Raw genomic sequence first — 25,742 nt, forward strand, 5'->3', positions numbered from 1 at the left:
CAGAAGATTCCAGCGGGAACTGCTACAGAAAACTGAGGCTGGGAGGACATTGTATAGAATCATGGTGTTACACCCAGGCCAGGACTGAAGAAGCCAGAATTGGCTCTATCCTAACTCTTGGTAACAACAGAAAGTCTCTTCCCCGTCCCTCTTCTTTTTCTTCTCTCGCCTCTGTATCTCCCCTGAAAAATACCCTTCTTCCTCATTCCTTTATTCTGAGTGCAGAGCTAGCGAGAGAGCCTTAGCCGAGACAGAGAAGCGAAAGGTCAAGAGAACAGATTTTCGAAGGAACAACCTCCTTCGGACATTTGGAGTGCAGACCTCCGAGGAGCTGGGCCCCCGGGGGCAATGCGGGAATGGCAGCCCCGGGAGGCAAGTGTCTTGGGGGGGGGGGGCGGTGATCAGTAGAGAGAGAAGTGCCTGGTGCGGCCTCCGTACAAACCTGGGGACCTGATTTCCTGGGTGTATGGGTAGCATGCGCATCACGCCCCAGGTTGGGCTGTGCTGGGATAAACCTGCCGGTTGCAGCCGCTTCCAGGTACCTGTGCACAAAGAAGCTGGCCATCTCTGTAACCACACTGCTTAAAGCGCAGCCATCCAAAGGCATATTGACCCACATTAAGAGAACCAATCGAGTAGGTCTCCACTCAAGATAAAAGACAAATGAACGCTGGTAGGATGTTCATCCAGCATTTCCTGGGATGCCAGACACTTCCACGCACTTTCTCACCTTTAAACTTGACAGCCACACCTTAGGGTGGGACTTCTCTGCCCCCGTTTTACAGCTATACAAAATAAGGATGACAGATGACAAGCGGCATCTCAGCTGATAAGTAGGATACAAAGCTTTACGCTGGTGTTCCACTTCCAATACCTCACATTGGCATGAATTATAAGGCCTCTAACCAGGAAAAAGTTCATTTTGACTTTTCTTCGCCTCCTTTTTTAGTTTCTCAGTTCATGTGAAGAGAAAGGTAACTGAAGAGCTCCTGTGAAATGTCCCTGTCTTTTCCTAGTGGTGACCGCCGGTGACAGCCGGCAGGGGAAAGCCCTCGGGACCTCCCAGCTCCCTCCTTGCTTGCGGCGGAGGTGTGAGCGATGTGTTGATTATCCATATTTTTGCCGACCATACACTGTGCCGCTGCCGGCGCCACATTCACACGTACACACACGTACACACATGTACATGGGCTCAAGCGAACCGGCACTCACGCAGCACTCTGTGTGTGTGGGAGGGGGAATCGCGCTCCCCTATTCAAGGGGCTATACATCTCTGAGAGGGGAGGGGTGATAAAAGGCTCCCATTCACCCCTCCAAAGGTCTCTTCTTCCTCCAAGTCCCCAGAAGCATACCCCTGGCTTCCAGATCCAACTTTCCTCTCCACAATACACTTGTTTTCCCAACTCCCCCCTTCTTTGTGTGTGTGTGTGTGGTGTGTGCACGCATGCTCCCCACGCGCTACAAACGTGGCACCAGGTAGAATTCCATTCCATTTGGCACTAGGCGACCTCCTCCTCCAACATAACCCACAGGACCGTCACCTCCACCCCACACCACACACACCTCAGATGGCAGGAGAGAAAATCGGGAGAAGGCACAGGGGTAAAATGCATGTTTTCCAGTGCCGTTAAGGTGTAAACTGGACTTTTAACTGTGGGATCTCCTTAAACACTGCCTGCAACCTATAAATTCCATTTCTGGCTTATGGGAGCTATCCTCTCCGCACCTCTCGGGAAAGGGACTCACATTTGGGGGTGGGTGGGTGCAGGTGGCACCGACGTAGCCCCGGGAAACCTCACAACCAGCTGGGAAAACAGAGCTAGCTCCCAGGCTGGGCAGCTCCATCTCACCCTCCAAGGAGAGGCATAACTTCCACTTACTTTGGTTCCCCGAAGGAGAGCAGACAGGGGCATGGGACTTGCAGGTCAGGTCACCCGCGCGGGAACCGTTGTCCTGGGGCCGGCAGTCCTTTGAGCAGTGTTTTGGGCAACGCTGGCCACGCCACATAGCGGTCCCTGGAACAAGGGCCTCGAGACTTCCTCCCACACTTTCTGCAGCTCTGACCCGGGCTGAGTTCCCGCGCTCCAGTCAATTCCACACCGCGGGGCAATGTGACCAAGGAGAGCCAGCTTTGGGGCTCGCAGACCCAGATTAGAGCCTCACATTTACAGGTGAGGTCTGGGGCATTTGAGCTGATTCCTCTGAGCCTCTGTTTTCTCACCGGTAACATGGGGTTGTTATTCCTCTGAACCCCAGTTTCCTTATCGGTACAATGGGGATGGATATTTGTTCCCCTAGAGCAGCACTTGCATTCCAGAGGGGCAGATAGCATAAGTGAAAGTATCTGTTGCGCAGTATGTGTTCAATAAACACTTGTTTCCGTAAAATGAGCATGAAGTTGGCTTATTGTGTCTCACTGGGTCACGCGAGTCTCCTACCAGGGGTGGTTCTCACCCGTTCTGTGAGCTCCGAGGCAAGAACTTCCTTGTCTTTGCAGCTCCTGAGCCTGGCACGAAGCTGGTTCCCTCAGTGGACGCTCAGTAATTTTTTTTTTCAAACATAAAATTATTACGTCTAGAAAAGAGCTTTGAAAGTTGTCTGGTGACAGCTGGGGAGCGAATGCGACTTCCTAAGAGTCAGTGAGGCCTTTTCCCGCCGCAGTTGACAGGTTGCACCCAGAACGCGGCGAGTGCAGTTAGCAGTGGGACCGCTGCACGCAGGCGCACTGGGAGCGCGGAAATCACCAGAGGACTGAAGGAAATCTCAAGGAGTTCTGGAAAGGTTGGTGGCAAACACCAGTTGATAGATGGTTTACAGGAAAGCAAGGAAACCCTTCCCGCCCTGTGCCCTCCTCAGGAGACCTAGGTCTCCTCGCGCCGCGCGTCTTGGTCTCCGGTCTCCGCAGAGCTGAGCTGAGGTAGCTGCGCCTTGCAGAGCCCGCATTAAACAAAGGTGGGGGACAGGGAAGCAAATAGGCGACAGAACAGAGACTGAGGTGGCAGGAAAGGGGATGGGGAATCGGAGAAAAAGAAAGGTTCCAAAATTTTGTATTCCATACGACTAAAGCCTCTTAGAAGCCTCCACTTTATTGAAATTTTTGTGCAAAGGCAATGTATGTTGATTGCAGAAAATATAAAAAAAAAAAACAAAATCAACAACAAAAGAAATCCATATCCAGCCCTAGTCACATTAAGATAAAGAACCACTGTTAATAATTGGGTGGATTTTCTTCCAACCTTTTTTTGTGCATATTTCCATATACTGATTTATAACCTTTTGGCTCACTTAATATAACACTTTTTCCATACCATTAAAGATTTTCCTCCAGTAACATTTTATACTGGCACAGTATTTCATTATCCAGAAAAGACATACTATAAGTTGTCTAACCAATCCGCTACTGTTGAACATTTAAGTTGTTTCTAAAGCTTCACCATTATAAACAACACTGTGGTGAACATCTTCATAGCTGTAGCTTTTCACATACTATGATTCTTTCCTTGAGATGAAGTCCTAGAAATAAAATTTCAAAATCAAGGCTATGCATGTTTTTAAACTTCATATAAATCAGCAAATTCTCTTCTTGAAAGACAAAATTTATAATCCCTTCGCTTCTATCCTAACCTTTCTTGATTTTAAAAATTTGCCAATTTGATGTATTGGAAATGTCTTTTGGTGCTTTTATTTGTATTTCATTTTTATTTCATACATTTCCACTAAGGGATAATTGTTTTTTATTCGTTTTTTTCTTGGCCACTCTACATCTTTGGGGGGGTGCAAGCTCTTATTTTGTTAAAGATATTATATTTATGGATAAAAGACTTAAGTGTAAGTCACGATAGGATAAAAGTCCTAGACAAAAACATAGGCAATAAAATTTCAAATATCTCATGTAGTAATATTTTTGCCAATATATCTCCTAGGGCAAGGGAAACAAGGGGAAAAATAAACAAATGGGACTATATCAAACTAGAAAGCTTCTGCATGACCATGGCTGGTGTGACTCAGTGGGCTGGGCCTCTTCCTGAAAGCTCACCAGTTTGATTCCCGTAGGGAACATGTGCCTGGGTTGCAGACCTGGTCCCAGATTGGGGGTTGAGAGGGGAAACCAATCAATGTTTCTCTCTCACATCAATATTTCTCTCCCTCTCTTTCTCCCTCCCTTCCTCTCTCTAAAATAGATAAAATATTAAATTAAAAAATTTTTCTGCACAGCTAAAAATAATCATCAAAATGAAAAGGGAATCCACTGCATGGGAGAACATATTTGCCAATGATACATCAAATAAGAATTTAATTTCCAAAGTATATAAAGAACTTATATGACTCAACACCAAGAAGACAAACAACTCATTTCAAAAATGAGCAAAGGGAGAAAAAAAAATGAGCAAAGGACATGAATAGACACTTCTCCGAAGAGGGACACATAGATGGCCAATAGACATGTGAAAAAAAATGCTTAACATCACTAACCATCAAAGATATGCAAATTAAAACCACAATGAGATATCATTCTCTGTCAGAATGGCTATTATTAATAAATCAACAGACAACAAGTGCTGGTGAGGATGTAGAGAAAAGGGAACCCTAGTGCACTGCTGGTGGGAATGCAGAATGATGCAGCCACTGTGGAAAAAAGCATAGAGTTTCCTCAAAACATTAAAAATGGAACTGCCTTTTGACCCAGCAATTCCACATCTGGGAATATATCCTATGAATCCTGAAACACCAATTCAAAAGAATATTGCACTCCTGTGTTCATAGCAGCATTATTTACAATAGCCACGATCTGGAAACAGCCAAAGTGCCCATCAGTAGATGAGTGGATAAAAAAGCTATGGTACATTTACACAATGGAATACTACTCAACTCTAAAAAGGAAGGATATCTTACTTTTTGTGATGGCATGGATGGACCTGGAGAATGTCACACTAAGTGAAATAAGTCAGTCAAAGACAAATGCCATATGATCTCAGTCATATGTGGAATCTAATGAACAAAATAAACTAACAAGCAAAATAAAATCAGAGACATAGAAACATGGAACAGACTAACAGCTGTAAAAGGAAAGGGACGTGGGGGGATTGGCTGAAAGAATGTGAAGGGCTTAACCAAAGAACATACATGCATGGCCCATGGATATGGACAACAGTGTGGGGATTGCCTGAGGGAGTGGCAGGATGGAGAGGGGAAGGGACGAAAAGGGGGGAAATTGGGACAACTGTAATAGCATAAACAATAAAATATTTTAAAAGATATTGCATTTTAACTTATTATATATGTTAGAAATATTTTCTCCAATCTTTGCCTTTACTTTTATTTATGGTGATTTTTTTGGTGGAAGATATAAATTTATTTCATTTAGAATGTTTTCATGTGCAAGCAACAAAATAAGTGACTAACAGTGGCTGGCTTAGCAATAAAGATATTTTATTTGATAACTTGACATAACAAGAAGTCTGGAGGTAGATGGCCCCAGTTTAGGTGAAGCCTTCACTAATACCAGAAACTACCCTGGCTTGTTGCTCTTCATCCCACCTAACTTTTGCATGTTGAGTTTTCAGTTCCATGTTGAAACTATCTTCTGGTGGTAAGATGGCTGACAAAGTAGCAGGCATCAGGGCACATATTCACAACAGGAAGCAAGAGAAACAGAGATATTAGAAGATTCTGTCCCTTTATAGAGCAAAGCAAAAGCTTTTGCAGAAACCACCCTTAGGTCTCCTTTGCTGTAAAAAGTCAGATTGGCTCTCTGTAGTCAGATGGGTAACTGAGAAAGCAAGGACCCACTTTTCCATCCTGTGTGTGACAGGCCTCAGAAATGGTGCCAGAGAATGGCAGTTGGATTAGGCAATCAGTCAAGCCCACCAAAAAAAAAAAGTGTCTTTAATTGCATGTGGTTAAAGCCATCTGTCTTTTCCTTTATAATGTTCTCCTTTTATGCCATTCTCAGGTAGTCCTTCCTCATTCCAAACTAATTGAAATATTGATCTACATCTTCATATTATTTTTTCTATTAAATTTTTTCCATCAGTAAATAGATTTTTTTCTTGTGGTCTTGGTTCCACTTTCAACAATAAATACCAAAATTTTAGAAAACTAACCTAAATATAAGGTGAGTTATAAAGACATTTAAATTTTAACTCATTTATTCTTTATTCAAAATATATTTGCTGTTTATATATCAACTCAATTGTTAGTTTTACCAATAGCATTTATCAAATAATACATAATTTCCCCCAAATGTGAAATGTTACTATATAAATATATACATATGTATATCTTAAATAAATATTGAGATTTTAAAATAGTAATTGGAAATTTATGATATATTCACAAATTAAGGAAAACACATGTTCCTCAATTTATTCATGTTCCTTTATGTCCTAGAGTGAACTTTTACAGTATTCTTCATAAAGGTATAGCAAAACTTTCATTTAAATTATTCCTGGGTTTGTGGATTTTTTTCTATTATACTTCCTGACTAATTATTATTGAAATATAGGAAAGTTGTTTGTTTATTATGCAATCAGTCATCTCACTTACCCCTTATTAGTTATTGCAGATTTTAACCATTGAGTTGCACTTTTCAAATAGGCAATTATATCACTTATTTAATTATAATTTTATCTCTTTCTTTCCAATAAATATACCTGATCTATTTTACTTGTTTTAGTACATTGGCAAGGACCTCTGACACAATGGCACATAGAAGTATTGGAAATAAACTTTCTCATACCTCAGTATTATTAATGCTTTTTTAATGTGCCATTATTGAATTAACTTGTGTCAGATATTATTAAATAAGTATTCCTCTTAGGACACTAAGAATTTTGATCACAAATAAATGTTGAATTGTATCAACTACATTTTTAGTACTTCTTTGGATGAGTATAGAACTTCTTTTCTCTTTTTTATTATTGTGATTGATTATATTAATACATTTACCAGTGTTGCCCATTTTTGCATTTCTATAATAAACCAAACAGGTTCAATCATTTAATCATTCATTACAAATTCATCAAACATTCACCTTGCTGGAGAGCAAGTGCCAAGTCCACGCCCTTGTGAAATTTATATTCCAGTGGGGAAAATAGAAATCTAACTACAATGTTCTCTTGTTAATTCTATCTTTCTCTTCCAAGAGAAAAGTTTTTTAAATGATTAGCTCAGGACATTCTTCCCTTATGAAAAGTTTGAAATAAAACTTTGGCAGGGACTTGTAATCATTTTTCTCAGAAAAGATGCTTTAACAACAGCCTATACAGTCATCAGCCTTTCATTTAGATACATTTCTCAGTTGACCAAAGTATCTCTTTGAGTAATTTGTGGGGAAATGATAAGTGGACTTTTTTTTTTTTTTTTTTTTTTTTTTTTGCAATAATATCACAATCCTGTTTGGTAATAATCCCCAAGAATTGTTTAAATTCCCTTCACAGAATGTTGACATTGTGTTAGCTCCCAGTGAATTTTCTGCTCTAATTGTGAAGTATTATTTTTCCAGTGATTCTGCACTGGGTCATTTTCTCTCTCTCTCTCTCTCTCTCTCTCTCTCCCTCCCCCCCCTCTCTCCCTCTCTCTCTTTCTCTCCCTCTCTCCCTCTCCTACAAATTCTCTTTAAATGTCTAAAGATTGTGCTCTTCCTACAAAGGGGAGTCTAATTGCATACCTGGGTGAGCTACTTAATATTTTTGTACTTCGGTTTCTTCATCTATAAAATGTGATCATGGTACATTTTAGGTATTTTTATTCTGTTTCTAGGTCATGGGAGTTGAGGTGGAGTCTTGTATGGATTTCATTCCACTCCTCCAGGACTCAGTAAAGAAAGAATAGAAACTGGATTACTGAACATTTTGCTTTTCTAGATTTAAGCTCCAGTGGTCTCTGGAGAATAGGAAAGCAGCTATACTTAAGAGCATTGCCCTCATGTCTGAGAGTTCTATTTTCATATTTCTCATGACAGCCCAGTGTCAATAGGGGCTCCTCTCCCTTCATTAGGGCCAACCTCTGCAGTGCTCACCCAATGTTGTGGAGATGTCCCCAAGCAGATAGGAGCAGTCCCCTTACTCTGGGAACCTCGTGTGCACTGTGCATGGCTCTGGGTGTGGGTAGAGTTGATTGCTCCCCCACATCATCTTCAGTCCCAGCTACTTTGAGTTAAGGCTGGGGGCAGAGGGTGATGCCACCAGTTCCTAGTAGCATCCCATCTGAAGAAAATGCATGAGCTGAATGTAAATGAAACACCCATCTGGGCAGACAATTCCTTAAAGTTTATTGTATGAGAATGGCATCTTTCTCTCATTCTCAGCAATAATGTCTTTTTATTACAATATTCTGTTGGCAATTTCAATAGGAATTTGAATCATGGGCTCAAAGGGCTGAAATTTCTTACTCAGTTCCATATTCCCAGCACCTAGTAAAATATAATGTGTGAAGAATGTGAGTGATGAAGAAGAGATGAACTTGATGAATTATGATCGCATCATATATAGTCTAAATCAGGATCCTTTTCAGAATTAAAGAGGATACTGGCCAGATGGGCCACCAGATTCACAAGAGTAAAATAGGTCTGTCCACAGCAAACTGGAATATATGATCACCCTATGCATAGGGGAAATGGGGAAGAAAGAGGAAAATAGAAGGGTAAAACAATGAGAGAAAATAGTGTGCATGGATTCCCTGGGAAACCACCTCAGAGATGGAGCCTGGGACACAGGAAGTTGATTGAGGAATGCTCTTGTCAACAGCATATGAGGGAGCGTGAGAGAAATGAGGCTGGGCAGAGGAAAAAGTCAATTTCGATGGGCCACAGGGAGCTCTGGAGCTGGGATGCCCCTTCAGAGATATACCAAGTCAAGGTAAGGAGCCCATACTTCTGTATGCCACCATCAACTGGTCTTGGGATCTGTGCTGACCATGCAAAGGTGGAATAACCCAGGGTGAGGAGGCTTCTTAGCATGCAGGTCAGTTCACTTAGAGGGACGCAGCTGTGACCTTCACCAGCCGGCATGCCCAGAAGCTAGGGGTTACCTAGGGCCTGAAGGAGGACTGGGCTCCTGTCTCCATACAGTCTCCGCTCCTGTCTACCACTTATGGTGCTCAATTGTCTCCTTCATAGGTTGTGTTTACCCCCATCTGGTAGAAGTCCTAAAGGATTCAAAGGGGGAAAATGACAGCTGTAGCTGGACTCAAGGCCACAGCTGACTGTCTTCCTCTTCCTCCACAACCCATTCTGGATTCCCCTCACTCTCAAATAGCACTCTGCTGGTCAGAGTGATGTGCAGCATCATGCCTGGAAAGTGTGAGTTTCTGGTGACTATACCTTTCTCAGATTATGGTGACTGGATTTTTCCATTGGCCATCAGAATTGAGTAGGAGAGCACCAAGAGATTCCCCAATGAATTACTTGGGAGCCAAACACATCCCTCCTTGCTCCCCTTTCCCAATGTAATAACAACATATTATGAGATGGAAGTGAACATCTGGGTTGGACTCGTGCAAGTTCAGAAGGCATCAGAAAGCTGCAGGTGTCGATGACCCACACCTCCATCGTACCCACCACTGTTTGCTTTTGTGTTCTTAGTTTTTATTTATTTGTTTTAGAGAGAGGGAGGGAGAGAAATATTGAGAGGGGGGCGACATTGCTTTTTGTCCCACTTACTCATGTATTCATTGGTTGATTCTTGGGTGTACCCTGACAGGGATGGAACTTGCAACCTTGGCATATCAGGATGATGCTCTAACCAACTGAGTTACCTGTCCAAAGTCCCCACTGTTTTTGTAGCAGTGCCACTCCATCCCTTAGACCTCTAGCTGCATGGGACTGGTTGGCTCCTTATGACCAGATGATGGAGGGAGTGCTCATCTGTCTTGTCCCTCCAAATGCAGGCAGTGAGTTCTGAAATTTCAGGGTTGGTGCAGGACAAAGATAGGACCACAAGAGGGCAGTAGCTTTACTTTGGGCAGTCTTTTGACAGAATTGTAGGCAAGAAGTGCTTCACATCAGGAGACCCTCCAGAGAAAAGGGGAAACCACCCAGAGGGGTGGTCTGGAGTATTTTATTACCCCAAGGGTTATTTATCTATGCCTAGCAGAAATTTGGTTCACCAAGCAAGGGTACGCAAAGCAAGCAGGCTCTAAGTGGCTAAAAATCTACTTGGGCTATATTTAAATAGTTATATTTGGACTTCCAGTCAAGATGGCAATATAGGCAAACACAATATGCCTCCTCGCACAACCACATCAAAATTACAACTAAATTATAGAACAACCATCATTCAGAACTGTCAGCAATTGAGTTGAGTGGGAGTCGGACAACTACGAAATTTAAAAACCACATCCATCCTGGCTGATGGGAGTGGCAGAGACACAGAATGGGCTAGTCCCACATTTACATGTTGCAGATAAAATTTTGGGAGGGATATCTCAGGTGTAAGGAGTCCCAGCCACACACCAGGCTCCGTAGCCCAGGGTTCCACTGCCAGGAAGATAAGTCCCCATAACTTCTGCCTGCAAAAACCAGCAGGGATTGAGTTGGTGGAAGAAACTTCTGGAATCCCAAGCAGGTCCTCTTAAAAAACTCACACATGAACTTACTTAGATTCACTCCCTCTGAGCTTCAGTACTGGGGTAGCAGCTTGAAAGGCACTAGTGGCATACAGGGAGAAAATGAAGTGTCTGGTATCAAGATGAAAGCTAGGGGACAGCTTTCTCCCAGACAGAAAGGCAGGCAGAGCAACAGATTTAGCAGGTAGGTACCATATCTGAGACTTCATCAACCTGGGTAACACTGTGTGCTCCCACTCTGGAGATCCCCTAAGGCTCCATCCCACCCAATTTACAGCTGTTTACATAGCCTTTTCCATATGAATGGTTGGTCTTGGCTTGTGCTTCACAACTTCCTAAATCTTTTCAAATAAGCCACAGCTGGCCTCAGTGAGCCCTCAACCCCCATAACTCTTGCTAAGAGGCCCAGGCCCAGCACTAGCAGCACTACAAGAGGAGGGTGTACTCAGCCCACAGGAAGGGTTCACCTTGAGTACCCAGCTTGGGTGATAGGAGAGACTTTTCCACTGAACCCTACAGGACACCTACTACATTAGGTCATGCTACCAAGACACAGAGTCAGAGCAGCTCTACCTAATACATAGAAACAAGCACGGAGAGGCTGCCAAAATGAGGAGACAAAAAAACATGGCCCAAAAGAAAGAACAGATCAAAAGTCCAGAAAAACAACTAAACAAAATGGAGATAAGCAATCTATCAGATGCAGAGTTCAAAACTCTGGTTATAAGAATGCTCAAGTAACTTAGTGAGGACCTCAGCAGCATGAAAAAGATCCAGTCAGAAATGAAGGCTATACTAATTCAAATAAAGAACAAGTTACAGAGAAACAACAGGAGAGTGAATGAAGCTGAGAATCAAATCAGTGATTTGGAACATAAGGAAATGAAAAATAATCAGAACAAGAAGAAAAAGGAATCCAAAAAAATGATGACAGTGTAAGCAGCCTCTGGGACAACTTCAAGCATTCCAACATTCACATCATTGAGCTGCCAGAAGGAGAAGAGAAAAAGCAAGAAGTTGTAAATCTATTTGAACAAATAATGAAAGAAAATTTCCCTAATTTGGTGAAGGAAATAGATATGCAAGTCCAAGAGGCACAGAGTCCCAAACAAGATGGCCCCAAAGAGAACCACACCAAGACACATCATAATTAAAATGCCAAAGGTTAAAGACAAAGAAAAAAATCTTAAAAGCAGCAAGAGAAAAGGGGTTAGTTACCTACAGGAGAGTTCCCATAAGACTGTCAGCTGACTTCTCAAAAGAAATTTTGCATGCTAGAAGATATTGGCAAAAAATATTCAGTCATGAAAAGCAGGGACGTACAGACAAATTGTTCTACCCAGCAAAGCTATCATTTAGAATCAAAGGGCAGATAAAGAACTTCCAAGACAACAAAAAACTAAAGGAGTTCATCGTCTCCAAACCATTATTATATGAAATGTTAAAGGGACTTATTCAAGAAAAATAAGATGGGAGGGGTGGTGTGGAGGAATAGGTGATTAAGAAGTACAAATAGGTAGTTACAGAACAGTCTTAGGGATGTAAAGTTCAGTATAAGACATGGAATAGCCAAAGAACTTATATGCATGACCCATGGACATGAACAATGGTGTGGGGATGGCTTGGGGAAGTAGGAGATGAGTGTGTGTGTGCGGGGGTGCTTAAAAGGGAAGAGGGAATTGGGACAATTGTAATAACATAATCAATATAGTTAAAAACAAATAGCTATATTTAAAGCTATTGGATTCTTTAATTTTTTTTTTTTTTTTTGATCCTCACTGATGACATATTTTCATCGCTTTTAGAAAGAAAAGAAGAGAGAGAGAGAAACATCAATGCGAGAGAGAAGTATCAATTAGTCTCCTCCCATAAGCACCTGAATGAGGGATCCCACTGGCCTGGACCACAAATCAAACCCACAACCTAGGCCTGTGCCCTGACTGGAATCGAACTTGCAACCTCTCAGTTATGGGATGATGCTCCGATCAACTGAGCCACACCAGTGAGGGCAGCAATTGGATCTTTAAATTAAACTTTTGAATTTGATGCAGGCAAGCTTTTGAACTACTGGTCTCAGCTTGCTATGAAGAAGTGAACTACTTAGTCACTATCTCTGTCACTCCCCCTGGGTTAGGCCCCTGGCTACCACCCTGATTAAGCTGCTAATTATCCTTGCCCTTGTCTTGCCTCTAATGGCCGAGTACCTCTACTTGGCGTCTGATTTAGCCATCCTGTCTCCATTGCTGTGAAAGCCCAGTCACCTAAAAGCATCTCTTGTCATCTGCCCTGACTGAGGATAGTGCCCCTGAGTTTCTCAGTGAAACTGATGGCCCTCTCTCCCGCACATTTCTTAGGCTTCTGTGAACAGAAGGCCCTCCAGCTTCTCCCAGGAAACGTGGTTGGCTGGTGAGTGTGCTTTTGATCCCTCTTGCACTGAAGATTTTTATTTCTTCTTTAGTGAGAAGGGAAGAGAGGGTGAAAGATGTGAGAGAAACATCAAAAATCCATCAGTTGCCTCCTGCACACCCCCAACTGGGAACCTGGCCCCGCAACCTAGGCATGTGCCCTGACTGAGAATTGAACTGGCGACATTTCGGTTTGCAGGGTGGTGCTCAAGCCACTGAGCCACACCAGCCAGGGCCCTTCTTGCACTGTCTTAAACAAGCTTCCCCAAATCATCCTAAGTGTGTTAGCAATGTCTCCCGGTATCCCAGAGGCCCAGGGTTCAGGGTCCTTGCCAAGGTATTTGGTACTGCAGGCTGTCTGCACGCCCACCCCAACACAGTGCCCTCAGGATGCATCTTCCTACAAAGTCTGCCGGCTTCTGCCAGTCCACAGGTCTGGGTGCTGTGGTTCCTTCACAGCCGTTCCTCTTCCTCTCGGCAGGCCCAGGCTTTACTGGGCTGGGCTGTGTTGGGACCTGGCCTCATTACAGACCTACTGGCTGGGACAGCAGAGGGTGGGTCCTGAGAGGGGTGCGAGCTGCCGTGAAGGGTTGAGGCTTCTGCATTGCCTTCAAGCAAATGGAAAGTTCTAGCCTTTAACAAGCAGGGTGGCCACTTCTCCAGGCCCAGGATGTTTGAGGGATTCTGAGAATTTGACGTGATCAAGAGTAGCTCTCACCATCCAGCCTCTGAATGAATTGGGACACTGGCCATCTGCAGCTGTGGTGCTTTTATAACCCAATACCAGGTGGCCCTGGGCATCTTCGATCTGCAGGATGGGAAGATCTTTTTCCCTTGGGCCAGGCTTTCCCTGTCTTCTCTGAGGCATCAATTCCTTTCAGCAGCTGTGATCCACCTACCCTGGTTGCTATTGGACTGAAGGTCTGTGTTCCCCCCTCTAAATACATGCTTTGAAGCCTTAACCCAGTACATCAGAATGTGGCCTTAGTTGGAAATATGATCTTTGCAGAGATAATTAGTTAAAATGAGGTCATTAGAGTAGTCCTTAATCCAATGTGACTGGTGTCCTCATAAAAAAAGGAAGAGAAATCTGGACACAGAGACACTTGGGGAGGACACCATGTGCAGATAAAGGCAGAGATTAGGGCAGGGTCTCTCCGAGTGGAGGAGCACCAAAGATGGCCAGTGAGCCCACAGGAGCTGGGAGGGAGGCCTGGCACTGAACCAACCCTGCCCACACCTTGATCTCAGACTGCCAGCCTCCAAACACTGAGGCAATAAATTTCTGTTGTTTAAGCCACTCAGTTATGGTACTTTGTTCCCCAATCCTTGAAAACTAATACAGCAAATTTGCAGCAAACATAGTCAGTTTAAAGAGTAAGGGATTTGGCAGATTTGGTGTCCCCCTAGCAAGCAGCCTTGTCAAAACTGAAGTCCAGAGGGAAACAGCACAACTTCCCCAATTTCATTGGTCTGGTCCAAATCGCAGAGCAAAGTTCTCTTAACTGCCCAGAGTATGTTTGGTAAAGTGTGTTGCACTCAGGATATCTCTTCTGGCCCTGATGAGTTCCTGAAGGCTCACTCTTAGACACTCAAGTGCTCCTTTTGAGTGCTACATGAGCAACAGGACACCCCTAGCAGGGATGCAAGTATTTATGGACAGGTAGAGAAAGGGGATGAAGGAGGGAGGGTGGGAGGGAGAGAAGGAGAGGGAGGAAAAGAAAAAGACAGACCTTCACAGTCATGTTTCCAATTCCTTCCTGCCAAGACGCCTGTCACTGCCCTGGACACACAGCCCTGCAGTGAGAGTTTGCATGCATGCCAGGCCCCTCTGCTCTCCCCACAGCACGTGGTGGAGCAGGTGATGCATGGGGACAGAGGTTCTACGAGCCTGAGAGCCAGCATGAGCTCTTCCTCTGTAAGAATGACAAAGGCACCACCTTAGCTACTTCCCCTCCCATTCTCTCTCAGTTTCTTCAGAGAGAATGCATAGCCCTGTTCACATAGCAGAAAGAACCACTTCTTGGATTTCTGCTTGTTAACTAACCAAGCCTAATGGATGATTGTACAAAGCATAGAGAATGGAGTACAAGCTTAATCTATCTCTGTATTGTACGTTCCAATGTTTTCAGAGCATTTTTCATCTGTTATCCCATATTTAACTTTATAACATCCTTGTAAATTTTAGGAAGGAGGATTATTCCCATTTAGCAAACAAAAAGCTGGGTGATAAAGAAGTTAAAAGGGTTTATCAAAGTGAAACAACTAGCAAGACTAGGCTTAAAAAATTTGACTTCTTTTTAGATCAGTAATTCTATAGCCAAGAATAGGTCAGAAATATTGTGTTATGAAATAATGCCTGCCAGGATTTATGTTAAATTGTTTGTGCTTTCTTCATAAAGGTCAGATAGGAAGGTGAGAGGACAACTGGTCATTTTCTAAACCTATTATTTACTAAAGGTATATCTGGTGCTTAAAAGACATACCCAAGCCAGTTTTTATTTCTAAACATTTATAAGCCTTTTAAAAGCCTTATGTGTAAAAATGTTGTCTATAACAAATATTGCTAACACCATGATTTTAAAAGATCAATGAAAGAAATTTTACTTCTGTGGTTAACTGCGCTACATCAGCTTTGTTTTGCAACTTCAATCAATAAAAAGAAAACGTGGTCATTGGAGTTTATAGACTATATGAGTCAATTTTTACTCTTTCCCAAAAGTAAAGGAGAAAGCCAAGGTTTCCTCAAACTTCCCTAGCCAAATTGATTATTAATAACCAACAGCCAATAGAAGTACAATTTTGTTCAAGAATAGTCCAGGGAGAAGACTCCTCTCACAGCAACCATGCAAATAAACCCTGGCCCACAGATCTAGGTCCTAGGTGAAATTGGGAAGTGGCATGGATCTAGCTCAAATGCAGTAGAAACACTGCACAGTGCTAGTCCTGTGTCTCTTCACCCAGACATCCTGTAACAACAGGAGTGACTCCAGCAGACTCCTGAAATTCACTAGCTAGCCACACTCTGTTCAGAATCTTCAGCAAATCCATTCTCACTTGCAGCTGGGGTAACTGATGCCCAGTGATGGGTAGAAGTTAATGGGTGACTATGGTCATAGTTTCAGACTGCCACCACTGGGAACCTCTTTAAGTAGGATGAAAGAAACAAAGGGCCCACTGGAGGGACTTAAGTAAAAAGCTTGATGCTTACCTTTGGTAATGATAAACATGAAGATGGTCATTGGGACGTTGAGAACATCATGCCCCCATGAAGCTACATGGGTTTAACCCTGGTTGCACCTGTTAGCTTTCTTTTCCTCAATTATTGGTTTGAGCATGCAGCCCTTCCAGCTGTCTGAAAATGTTAAAGGTCTGGGCAAGAGGCTGCAGGGAGGTCCAGCCATCCCACCAAGGTCCATATCCTACCCGCAATGCCAGCTGCCCTGGCCAAGAGAAACAGCCAGCATTTCAAGTATTTTATGCCTATTATGGATTAAGAGTAGAAAAAATATTTAAACCTTCCTTTCCTGATCCATAAGTGGGGTAGGAAGCAGGAGAGAGAGGGTGGACATCATATAGGAGCAGTTAAGCTGTGGGTCCAACATGGTAGCTCTTGGCCACATGCGTGGCTTTGAGCTCTAGTAATGTGGCTAGTGAGACTGAGAACGTGGATTTTCAGTTTTATTTATTTTAATAAATATTTTTATTATATTTTATTCATTATCTTGTTACAGTAGTTCCAATTTTTTTCCCCTTTACTCCTCTCCACCCAGAATGCCCTTCCCTTCAGCAATCCCACCCGCTTTGTTCATGTCCATGGGTCATGCATATAAGTTCTTTGGCTTCACCCTTTCCTATATTATTCTTAACTTCCCCCTGTCTATTTTTTACCAACCAGTTATGCTTCTTAGACCTTGCACCATTTCCCCATTTCTCCCCATTCCCCTTCCCAGCTGATAACCCTCCAAATGATCCCCATACCTATGATTCTGTTCCTATTCTGGTTTGCTTGTTGGATTTTGTTTTTATTTTTTAGATCCAGTTGTTGATAGTCATGAGTTTGTTGTCATTTTAATGTTCATAGTTTTGATCTTCTTTTTTCTAAATAAGTCCCTTTAACATTTCATATAATAGTGGTTTGGTGATGATGAACTCCTTTAGCTTTACCTTGTCTGGGAAGCACTTCATCTGCCCCTTCATTCTAAATGATAGCTTTGCTTGATAGAGTAGTCTTGGTTGTAGGCCCTTGCTTTTCATCACTTTGAATACTTCTTGCCAGTCCCTTCTTGACAGCAAAGTTTTTTTGTTTTTTTTTTGAGAAATCAGCTAAGAGTCTTATAGGCACCTGTTTGTAGATAACTCTCTGCTTTTCTCTTGCTGTTTTTAAGATTCTCTTTTTATCTTGAATCTTTGGCAATTTAATTATGATGTGTCCTGGTGTGGTCCTCTTTCAGTCTAGCTTGTTTAGGAGTCTCTGTGCTTCCTGGACTTGTATGTCCATTTCCTTCGCCAAATTTGGGGAGTTTCCTTCATTATTTTCTCACATAAGCTTTCAATTTCTTGCCCTTCCTCTTCTCCTTCTGGCACCCCTATGATTCAGATGTTGGCATGTTTAAAGTTGTCCCAGAGGTTCCTAAGCCTCACCTCATTTTTTTCAATTCTTATTTCCTCATTTTGTACTGGTTGACTATTTATTTTTCCCTTATGTTCCAAGTCATTTATTTGAACCCCGGTTTCCTTCCCTTCACCATTAGTTTTGTGTGGATTTTCCTTCGTTTCATTTAGCATAGCCTTCACTTCTTCCCTTATGTGTTTGCCATACTGAAGCATATCTGTCAAGTTTGTGAGCATCCTTATCACCATTGTTTTGAACTCTACATCTGTTAAGTTGGCTATCTCCTCATTGCTTAGATCTACCACTGGAACCTTGATCCGTTCCCTCTTTTGGGCCATACATCTCTGTCTCCTCATCTTGACAGGCTCTTGTGTTTGTTTATCTCTGTGTCTTAGGTAGAGCTTTCACACCTGTTACGTTGTAAGGGGCAGAGCCTTAGGTATTCATCAGTACAGGTGATTCGTTTCACCAGTGTGGCACAGTATGTGGGGGAGGGGTCTAAGAGTGAACAATGCCTCTTGCTCAGCACTCACCCTATTTCCAGGTATTTCTCCCACTTCCATATCAGACTAGCACCTCTCTAGCTGTTGCCCTGGCCATCATTTCCCAGAGTGGGTGGGTCTGCAGACATTCTAGGAGCATGGGGGCCCTTCAAACAAGTTGTCTGCTGAGAGACTGGCAGTTTCTTCCTCCATTCCAACCCCCGCTGGTTTGCACAGTCGAAAGCAATGAGGCTTTATTTTCCCCAGTGCTGGAATCATGAGCTGTGCAGTCTGGTCTGGCACTGGGAGCACTCCCCAGGTGTTCCTCCCTACTTTTTAAGACGTGTGACTGCACTTTCTGCTGGCCTGCCACTTCCGCCACTGCTGCCACCACCCCACCACATCCTCTCCACCCCAACTCTGCCCCAGCTCCACCCCTCCTACCTGTCTGGATGAGTATTTCTTCTTTATATTTTTGTTTGTTGGACTTCCATGCAGCTTGATTTTCTGGAACTTTTGGTTGTCTCTAGTTTTGAGGTAGTTGTATTCCTTCTTAGTTGTGGAGGAGAGATGTAGCGTGTCTGTCTAGGCCTCCATCTTGTCCAGAAGTTCCATTTTAATAAATTTAAATTTAAATCACCATGTATGGTGGGACAGCACTGAGTTAGAGAAAAAAGAATCATAAAACCAGCAAAATAGTTGTTATTTCTCTGCAATCTCAGATGTCAAGTCTCTCATTTGAGTCTTGTAACACTGCACATTGGGCCAGATGAATAAGTAACATCATCTGCATTTTAGGCAGACATAAAAAAGATATACAGACTCATTTAGAGTCGTTAGGTGGTTTACAATGGAAGCATGCTTCTGACTCACAAGTTATGACAAGTAGCTCAGATATCTGTGTATTAATGATGACAATAATACATTAGTGACATAACTAATGTTACAGACTGCCTCCTACCTGACAGGAAGCTCTTTGCATGTGGTGCTCAGTGCTTCCCAGCAGTTACACATTGTGGCACTCACAGAAGATGATACTTTAGACATGGCACACAGGGTGGGGCAAGCCAGCTGGGATAAACTACAGCCCTCCAGTGTGCCATCTGACACAATCCATTACATTCGATTTACATTTTATAATTAAGATAAAAATACAATGCAAAGTAGAAAATTAAATAGTTAATGTTGATTTTGTATAAAACTTCCAGATGTTTCATAAAAAACTCAAGCGGGCTGTTTAGCGCTCGGCACTGACTGCCTGCGCTCCCGGGTTGGTTGACACCACGGGTTTCAGAGATCTGAAAAGCCCCGCCAGTCTCCAGGTGCTCAACAACTACCTGGCAGACAAGAGCTACATCGAGGGGTATGTGCCATCACAAGCAAATGTGGCAGTGTTTGAAGCGATCTCCAGTCCACCACCTGCTGACTTGTATCATGCCTTACGTTGGTACAACCACATCAAGTCCTACGAAAAGGAAAAAGCCAGCCTGCCTGGAGTGAAGAAAGCTTTTGGCAAGTAGGGCCCTGCTAATGTGGAAGATGCCACAGGAAGTGGAGCTACAGGTAGTAAAGATGATGATGACATTGATCTCTTTGGATCTGATGAGGAGGAGGAAAGCAAAGAAGCGAAAAGGTTAAGAGAAGAACGCCTTGCACAGTATGAATCAAAAAAAGCCAAAAAACCTGCACTTGTTGCCAAGTCTTCCAACTTATTAGACGTGAAACCTTGGGATGACGAGACGGATATGGCAAAATTAGAGGAGTGTGTCAGGAGCGTTCAAATAGACGGCCTGGTCTGGGGCTCTTCTAAACTGGTTCCAGTGGGGTATGGAATTAAAAAACTTCAAATACAGTGTGAAGTAGAAGACGATAAAGTCAGAACAGACATGCTGGAGGAGCAGATCACTGCTTTTGAGGACTATGTGCAGTCCATGGACGTGGCTGCTTTCAACAAGGTCTAAAATCCATCCTGGATCATTGCCCTTAAATAAAAGCTTGAAAGATGAAAAGAAACAAAACAAAAAACCCTCAAGCGTGTATCCTTGACCATATCAAGTTTTCTGCTTAAAGTAGCCATGCGTAACTCCATTTTTTAAATGATGATCCCTTGGATGGTGAACAATGCTCACCATGGGAGAGGAATTTTGTTCACACAAATTGTCACAAAAACGTTCAGCTACTTTAACAACCATTCAAATATGTACAAGAGTTGAAATTAAAGAATCTATAAGGTCTTTCACTGACCAATAACATGTTGCCATTTCTCATAATAATGTCAGTATTTTGTATCCAATCAAAATTTTTAAATAGCAAATATTTCAAAATCATGATGAATTCTGCATTTTTAGAGTGTACATGCATTGTGAGAGTGATCCCTCTGCAATAGCTTAAATGACACCAAAAAGGGGCCCATCAGCCACAGAGACAGAATAACCTCATTGTCATAAAGACAAAGATGTCAACCCTCACCAGGAGCACCTGTGTCCTTGACAGCACGTCAGACGCCTGGAGCACGCATCTGGGCCCATTGCCTGTGGTAGGCACAGGAACATTCGATGGTTGGCTGCTGCCATCCATTTTGATGTCGAGGGCTCAGGCTGTGGGACTGTTCTCAGAGCAGCACAGAAGTGCCAGTGTCACTCCTCACATCCAGTGTCATACCTCCTGCTGGACACCTACAGGTCAGGCAGCTTTGAAGGTGTCAGCCAGTGCAGTTGCAGAGCGCTGTGCCTTCGGAAGGATGAACCCCCACACCTGGTTTAATGCTCTGTGTCACTGTCTTGAAATTCCTAATACATTTTAAACAAGAGACTCTGTGTTTTCTTCTCCCACTGGTACCCACCATTATGTTGCTGGTCCCCTGAGAACCACTCATGACTTGAGGCTGGTGGCTGGGATCTCATGGAAGACTCTCTGTTCCCTTGGAGTGGTTCAATATCTCATAGCATGTTGACACACAGGTTGGGAAGCTTGGCAATATCTCATTTAATCCTTACATCAATCCTATAGGGCTATTACTATTATCATCCATATTTTATTATTGTTTCCTTTTTTGAAAAGACAATCTTTTTTAATCCTCACCTGAGGATATATTTATTAATTTGTATTTTAGAGAAAGAGAGGAAGGGAGAGAGACAGACAGAGAGAAACTTCCATGTGATAAACATGATAAACATGATTGGTTGTCTCCCATACATACCCAACCAGGGACAAAACCTGTAACCTTTTAGTGTATGGAACAACACTCCAACCAACTGAACCACCCATCCAGGGCAGCATCCCCATTTAGAGATGAGAAAATTAAGACTTAGAAAGGCCAAATAATCCAAATTGCCCAAGAGCTCTAGGGAGCTGCTAGATTCCCATATACCTGTCTGGCTCAGAGACTGAGTCCCTTAGTCAACCAGCATTTAGGCCTGGGCTTCGTCCATTGAATCTCAATAATTAATACGAGAAAAAGTCAAGAAAGACAACATAAGAGAAGATTCAGAGGGCCGCTCTAAGAAATATATTTTTAAAAGACCACTTGATGAGATGAAACTCAAAAGACTTTTATAATGGTTATAAACACAAAATACTAACTGAAATTTGTTCTGGCACATTCACAGTATTTCTCAGATTTTACACATAAAACTTGGCTGGCTTGTGCAACTTCATGCTTATAAGAATGGAAAGGCAGGCCCAGTCACCTGCCAGGGAAGCAACAGCCATGCTCTGACCCACTGTGGCAGCCCCTCTTACATCCCTCCTGGTGTGCACACATCACCATACACTGGCCACCCTCAGTGTCAATGAAATTTGCTGAGCATGAGTATGGTGGCTTGTTTGATGTGGATGCAACCTGCGAAGGCCTGAAACATAGCAAGTGGACATGCACATCCCCTCCAGCCAGCCCCATATACCAGAGGCTGTCAACCTTTTCAATTTCACGGCACACATCAACTAATTACTAACGTTCTGTGGCACACCAAAAAATAGGTTATATTTTTTGCTGATCTAACAACAAAAAAAAAGATAGGTATAATTTTGACTCATTTATAGCAGATGTCTATTGTGTTGGCTGTTGTCATGTTTTTATTTGACAATATAAGGAAAAAGAGGTCAGTTCCCCTGATCAAACAGTCAAGTATTGCATGTTTTAAAAATTCTTGCAGCAGAGACTTCCAGTCAAGATGGAAGCATAGGTAATCATGGCTCACCTTCTCACACAACCACAGCAAAAATTACAACTAGATTACAAAACAACCATCACCCAGAATTATCAGAAAATCTAGCTGCATGGAAGTCCAACAACCAAAGAATTACAAAGAAGTTACATTCATCTAGATGGGTAGGAAAGGCAGAGATGTGAAATGGGTGGTTCCACACACACATATGATGAGTAAGAATTGGGAGGGGTACCTCTTAGTGAGGGATCCCAGCCTCACACTTGACCACACAGCCCAGGGTCCCAGTGCCAGGAAGATAAGTCCCTGTAAATTCTGGATGAAAAAACCAGTGGGGGTTGGAGTAGCAGAAGAAACTGCAGGATTCTCAGGAGTATCCTCTTAAGGGGCCCAAAAAGGACTTAGGATTTACACAGACTCATTACCTCTGGGATTCAGCACCAGGGCAGCAGCTGGAAGGGCACCAGTAGCATACTGGGAGAAATTGAAGTGTCTGACATCAGGGTGAATGCCAGGGGACAGCTTCCTCCAGGACAAAAAACTCAAGAGGCCAGGCAGCAGCCATAGTACCCTTTCTGAGCCCTCTCCCACACAGAGCCACAGAGTGGCAACACCATATCAGAGACTCCATCAACCTGGTTCACACAGGTTGCTCCCCCCGCCCCCGCACCCCCTCCCCTGAAATTACCTGAGGCTCCATTCCATCTAACTTTCCAGTGCACTGTTCTATAATAGGCCACATTACTAAGACAGGGAGTCAAAGCAGCTCTACCTAATATATAGAAACAAACACAGGGAGGCTATCAAAATGAGGAGAAAAATAAATATGGCCCAAATGAAAGAACAGAATAATACTCCAGAAAAAAACTAAACAAAATGGTAATAAGCAATCTATCAGATGTAGAGTTCAAAACAATGGTTATTAGGATGCTTATTAGGTACTTCAACAGAAAAAAAAAAAAAAAGACCCAGGCAGAGATAAAGGTTATGCTAAGTGAAATAAAGAAAAATGTACAGGGAATCAATAGTGTAGTGGATGAAGCCAAGAATCAAATCAATGATTTGGAAGATAAGGAAGGAAAAATATTCAGTCAGAACAGCAGGAAGAAAAAATGAATCCATAAAAACAAGGATAGGCTAAGGAGTCTCTGAAACATCTTCAAATGTGCCAACATTCAAATCATAAGGGTGCCAGAAAAAAGAAAAGGAAGAGCAAGAAATCAAAAACATATTTGAGAAAAATAATAAAAGAAAACTTCTCTAATTTGGTAAAGGAAATAGACATGCAAGTTTAGGAAGCACAGAGAGTCCCAAACAAGATGGACCCAAAGAGGACCACACCAAAACACATCACAATTAAAATTCCAAAGCTTAAAGGTAAAGAGAGAACCTTAAAAAACAGAGAGTTAACTACAAAGAAGTTCCCATAAGACTGTCAGCTGATTTCTAAAAAAAAACTTTGCAGGCAAAAGGGGACTGGCAAGAAGTATTCAAAGTGATGAAAAGCAAGGGTCTACAACCAAGATTACTCTATCCAGCAAAGCTACCATTTAGAATGGAAGGGCATATAAAGTGCTTCCCAGAAAAGGTAAAGCTAAAGGAGTTCATCATCACCACGCCATTATTACATGAAATGTTAAAGAGACTTATTTAAGAAAAAGAAGATCAAAACTGAACATTAAAATTATAATACATTCACAACTATAAAAAACTGAATCTAAAAAACAAACTAAGAAAACAAGCAAAACAGAAACAGATTCACAGATATGGAGACCATTTAAAGGGTTATCAGTTGGGAGGGGTAAGGGAAAGATTAGGGGAAAAGGTGCACAAATTAAAAAGTACAAATTGGGAAGTACAGAATAGATAAGGGTATGTTAAGAACAGTATAAGAAATGGAGTAGCCAAAAAACTTATGTGCATAACCCATGGACATGAACTAAGGGCGGGGATTGCTGGAAGAAATTGGGGTTACTGGATGGAAGGGAACAAAGGGAAAAAAACTGGGACAACTGTAATAGCATAATCAATAAACTATACTTAATAAATAAATAAAAATAAAAATTCTTGCAGCACAGGGGTTGAAAATCACTGCCATGTACACACACAAAAATACACATTCAGGCACACATACACATGCATGTACACTTACCAGCATGCACATGTGTGCACATGTGTGCACGTGCGTGTACAACATGCGCGCGTACACCCACGTGTGTACACAAATGCACATAGGCACGCACATGTACATGCAACACGTGCCTCTACTGTATGCATGACACACGCGTGCTCACATCCATGCACACATGTGTGTGCATGCATGTGTGCGTGTGTGGTCCGCACATCCATACACATACATCTACACATACATCAATGCATGGATTCAATACACCCACACACACACTTGCACACAGGTAGGTATATACATGTACGCAACACACTCAACACTCATGTATACACATGCACATTTAAACAACACAAACCTCTACACGTACACACACGTGCGCAATACACGCGTACATATGTCCATACATGTGTGTGCACGTGTGCGCAGTTGCACACACATGATACATGTGTGCACAGGAGCATGTGCCTGGCGCGCCCGCACACGTGCATGTACACAGACACATGTACGCATGTATGCTCACAGGTGTATGCACACATGCATGTACGCAGCTCTGGAGCAGGCCTGCCCTCCATGGGGAGCTGTGTCAGCCCAGACTGAACAACGCATAATGCAGCCCTCTTTCTCTGACCATTGTTCTCTGCACAAAAACAAACTCCCAGCCAAGTTTGGGGTTTCTTTGGTGATTTGCATGCAACCTACACCTAAGTGCTGTTGGAAAGACCCTTGGACTTGACAGACAGAAACTGAGAGAAGCTGATGTCACTTCTGTGCATTGTTCCAGATGTCCTGAGTGGGTGAATGGCAAGGGCTGGACATCAGAGGCCAGAGCTGCCCTGCCCTCCACACGAGTCCTCGGTGAGGCCTTAGTGCAGCGTGCTGGCACTGAAACCCTGTCCTCTGCTGTTCTCCCCAGAAAGTCAGCTCCTGCTCTCCAGGCAGCCCTTGCCTTCCCAGGCTGCAGTCCCAGCTTCCAGGTCCCTTCTTTCCTGGACCCTCAAACTTCAGAGGAATAAAGACTTTTATGACAAGTTTTATTAAGGATGCCTCCCACCCTCACTCTCTGGGGCAGGTCAGTGCTATTAACCCCATTTCACAGAGAGGGAGACAGACCCAGAGAGGTCAGATGCTTCGCTTAGGGTCACACAGCATGTGTGAAGCAGAGGGAGGACAATTAGCCCCAACCTAGCTGTTGGGACAAGGCACAAAGACTTGTGTTGCAGGACTCTAGGGAGGCTGCTCTGAAGGTCCTGGAACTCAGATTTCAGGAGGCCAGATATGAGCATGGGAGCAGCAACCAAAATTTTTATTGCTGAGTGACACCCCCACCAGCCTTTCTGACCCACCTCCCACCACCATCTCTCGCCTGCCTTTGGTCCCACT

At 43.1% G+C, this 25,742-nt stretch overlaps 1 pseudogene; it reads left to right on the top strand.

The window, feature by feature from the left end:
• Positions 1-475: 475 nt before the first annotated feature.
• LOC150000251 (elongation factor 1-beta pseudogene) lies at positions 476-20,075 on the top strand (annotated as a pseudogene).
• The last annotated feature ends 5,667 nt before the right edge of the window (positions 20,076-25,742 follow it).

The sequence above is a fragment of the Furipterus horrens genome, unplaced genomic scaffold (genome assembly GCF_987537825.1).
Source record: "Furipterus horrens unplaced genomic scaffold, mFurHor1.1.pri manual_scaffold_10, whole genome shotgun sequence".
NCBI lineage: Eukaryota > Metazoa > Chordata > Mammalia > Chiroptera > Furipteridae > Furipterus > Furipterus horrens.